The sequence below is a fragment of the Nymphalis io genome, chromosome 29 (assembly GCF_905147045.1).
Source record: "Nymphalis io chromosome 29, ilAglIoxx1.1, whole genome shotgun sequence".
Taxonomy (NCBI): domain Eukaryota; kingdom Metazoa; phylum Arthropoda; class Insecta; order Lepidoptera; family Nymphalidae; genus Nymphalis; species Nymphalis io.
The window spans coordinates 3898281-3902484 of record NC_065916.1 but is presented as its reverse complement, the minus strand read 5'-3'; the positions used below and the strand labels follow the sequence as shown (position 1 = coordinate 3902484).

Here is a 4204-nt window from a genome sequence, read left to right as displayed (position 1 = left end):
TGCAGTACTTGATTTGCTTTTTTTTTTAACATCATATTATAAATGTATTTTGTATTTGTTTCAATTCATCCGTCAGGAGGATGCTTCTAAGAGGTTGGCAACACTGTTTTTATGTAACATAAAAATACCATCATCGTTTGTCGTTTTTTGTAATTTAATCCGCAAGGCGAAACGCCCCCTACGCAATCATGAAGTGAACACGACAAGAAAACTGGTTACAGATACAATTAATATATTTAATTTATCTGGAATATTCTAGAGAGATCTCGAATTTTACATTGGAGCCGTGTTCTATAGAATTCATGGTATGTACGGGAAGGTTTGCGTGATCCGGCCGATGGCTCTGTAACAAAACAATTTCGTTAATATATAAAAATGGCTGTTTGTGTATCTGTTTGTGATTAATAGAGTTCGGACCGTTTGAATTACCATCATAGTTGAAATTTAGATGTATGTCTCATGGATGATTTTATAATATCCACTTCGTTGTAACGCCGCTAGATGGCGCTGTACCACATTAACAGCCACCTACCGGGTTTTGCTAGTAAAGTACAAAAGTGTCTGTTGGTCGAAGATATCTCTTCTTAAGAACAAAACTTATTCCAACATTATTCAAAACAGTTACAGCAGCCGCCGTGAACAGCAGCCGGCGGCCCCGCACAAGGTACTCCGGACAGCGGGCGAACCTGAACAGCACGGAGGCCCCCTCGCCCGCCCTCAGCAAGTTGCTCGGAGACATTATACCCTAAAGCGAAAAATATACCCGTGGTCAGCGATGAGATGAGCAACCCGATGGTAAATGGTTACCTCGATAATGGCCGTCTGACGCACGTTCCCGACATGCACAGAGCACTGGAACCCTGGGTAGATGGCCGTGGAGTGTCTCAGGACATGCACGGATGCCTGTTATATTCAATCAAATTTAATTCATGACCGCATTACATATTATATTGCACAGTCTGTGCTAATATTGCTAGCATATAAAAAAACAGCCGAGATGGTCCAGGCACCGCTGAATTTTCATGTGCTTAATCTGTGATTATAATTCATCTCGTACTTTACGATGAAGGAAAACATCGTGAGGAAACCTGCATGTGTCTAATTTCACTGAAATTCTGCCACATGTGTATTCCACCAAACCGCACTGGAGCAGCGTGGTGGAATAAGCTCCAAGCCTTCTGCTCAAAAAAGGGAGAGGAGGCCTTTAGCCCAGCAGTAGGACATTCACATGCTGTTACGGATAAAAAAACACACACACACAATGTGCTGTGCAAACACATACAAATCTATAGTCGATTCCAATAGCAAGTAGAGTATTTAAGCAACTTTGACTTTGAAATTTGGTCGAAATCTTAATATTCTGTGGTATTGACTATGGATTCGCGAAAAATTTAGCGTTTTGGTTATCTGTGAAGTTGTTATCGGAACTTTGTAAGTAAAACTAAAGTGTATACAAGTAGTTAAGTGTAACAGTGTCGTGTTGTATATAGAGATATATTGATCGAGAAGTGTTTGTAGTGTACAATACAGCAGAGCTGGTAGCGAATCGCATGGAATCGCATATCTAAGGTTTGCTAATCTTTTAAAAACGAGTAGAGTTTTCTGCTCACCTGAAAGTATATACAGCCTCTAGGGTCATTTGGGTCTTCGAGGAACACCAGGTCGTCACACACGCACTTGTCCTGCGTATCGCTCGACACGTGCGCGTCGCTGTACTTGCTCCCGTCGTCCGACACGTACACGTTCGTGCACTTCGTGTCCGATGTCTTCGTGAGGCTGTTCTTCACGTTGGCGATGTCCTGGAGGATATTCTTGTTCTGTCTCCTCGCGTTCTTTCGATTCTTCTCCGAAGCTTGCAACGAGTGGACTAGTTCTGATATCTGTAACAATGAATTTTGAAAATAAAAAAATATATCACTTTTTTAATTTCATCACTTTTTTAATGTCATCTACAACCGTGGTGAGTGCGGTAGTAGTACTACGATGCTTTCTAAAGCCAGATTGAACATCAGGTAGGATATTATTGTTTTCTAGAAATTCAGATAGTTGGATGTAGACTACTTTTTCCAGTAGTTTAGATAAACATGGGAGTATGCTGATAGGACGCAAATCAGACAATGAAACTGGATTATTCAATTTTGGTATAGGTTTAATAAGAGCCTCCCTCCATAGGTCAGGAAAGTTGCTAGACTGAATAGATTTATTAATAATTTTTGTTATAGCAGGGAGGGAGGAAGAAAGTGTCATCAAAATCATATCCAAAGAGATTCCGTCCTTACCGATGGCGTTCGATTTGAGCTTATGGATAATTTTTGACACAGTATCTTCATTAACGGTTTTTAGGTGGAAGGTTTCTGTACAGAATTTTGATGAAGAATACTTTTGAATAATTTGCGGGGAGACACAATCATTACCAGGAATATTTAGAAAATGATTGTTTATAACCTGAGGATCGTTAAGATGACTAGGTAAGATTAGATCCGACTTAGGTTTTACCTCAAGGTGGTTTTTAAAATGTTTCCACATGACTTTAGAGTTTTTTAAATTACAATTAATGTATGAGTTAAAGTAGGCATTTCTTTCATTTGCAATTGTATCATCTACAAATTTTTTCATTTTTTTATAATTTTCTCTATTGACCTCGCTCTCATCTATACGCAATTTGCAATGAGCTTCATCGCGACATTTCATCATACGTTTAATAGCAAAAGTAATCCAAGGGTAATGATTATGTCTTATATATATGGTTTTAAGGGGAGCTAAGGTGTCAAAAATATGCATTATGTTAGTTGTAAAATGAGAAACGAGAAAATCTATACAATAATCGGGATTAGAATATGTATGCCAGTCAATGCATTCCAACAGGACCTTAAGCTGGTCTATGTTTATATCTCTAATAGGTCTTAATAGCTTTTTCCTCGGGCGAATTTTTTCTTTCACAATATTAAGCTCAAATGAAAGGAAAGAATGACTACTCAGACTATTTACATAATCGACATTAACCTTAATATGGTTTATATTTGAACAGACAAGGTCAATCAACGTTTCGCTATGGCTAGTAAAATGTGTCGGCTCGGAAACGTGTTGTATTAAGCTAAAATAATCCAAAAAGTTGTTAAAAAGGATTGAGTGATTGTCTTGTTTATTCAGGAGATTAATGTTGAAATCACCCAATAAAATAATATAATCATAAAGGGGCAAAGACGCAATCGATTCGATTAAAGCATCTAGGAATTCTTGCACGTTTAACCATGGTCATCATGGTCTATAAGCTGTACCAATTATAATAGTTTTATTACTATGCCGAGTCCTAAGCCACATCTGTTCAAACCTAGATTCAATTGGATATTTGAGAATCTGTGTAGACAGCCCTCGTCTGATATAAAATCCTACACCGCCGCCACGCGAACGTATTGTTTCCGATCTGGGTATATGACACAGACGGTAACCCGCGACCTTCGGTGCGCGCCCCTCCTCTCCACCCCGAAGCCATGTCTCGTTAAGAGCCAAAATGTCAACGTTGTGTCGTTCTAAGGCAACTAATAATTCTTCGTGGTGTGTACTAAGTGAACCAGGGCTTAAAAATCCAATTTTAATATTTTTTACGCCCCCCATTTATAGTGTACTATAACAGTAAATGCATTGGAAGATAAGTACCATTGAAAACACCCATATATGCTTATAACATTAGGCTTACACATATATAAACATGATGTATACGTGATTGTTCTCGTATATGCACATATACTTATATATAAAGTTCCTAATATTAAAGATTTTAAAATTACATGAAAGCAAACTACAATAAAAATTCCAAGTCCTGTAGGAAGGCATACACGAGAGCGGATGCACAGCGCATTGTACAGATTGGTCATGACCTAATTTCACATCCTAGGGGCTCCCGTAGCTTCTGGCGTCTGACCAAGTCTGTGCAAAACAATTTCTGCCAACCTTCGCTGCCACCGCTCAGAAATCCGGACGGATCGCTAGCTCACAGTGCGCAGGAGAAAGCCGACCTCCTGGCTAAACTCTTTGCCGACAACTCTGTGATCGATGATTGTAGTGCGCAGCCACCAACAATACCTTCATGTGGCCACACGATGCCTGACATCAAAATCAGGCAACGTGATGTGCGTGCGGAGCTGCAATCACTTGATATACGGAAAGCTAGCGGTCCTGATGGAATACCAGCCATTGTGCTGAA

The 4204-nt window shown here is 39.5% G+C and overlaps 1 long non-coding RNA gene across 1 annotated transcript; it reads right to left on the bottom strand.

The window, feature by feature from the left end:
- Positions 1-705: 705 nt before the first annotated feature.
- On the bottom strand, positions 706-1681 carry LOC126779727 (uncharacterized). The gene is made up of 3 exons (XR_007670394.1): positions 1611-1681; positions 808-903; positions 706-745 (listed from the first exon to the last, which is right to left on the bottom strand). It is a non-coding gene; the product is annotated as an uncharacterized LOC126779727 (long non-coding RNA).
- Between the last annotated feature and the right edge of the window lie 2523 nt (positions 1682-4204).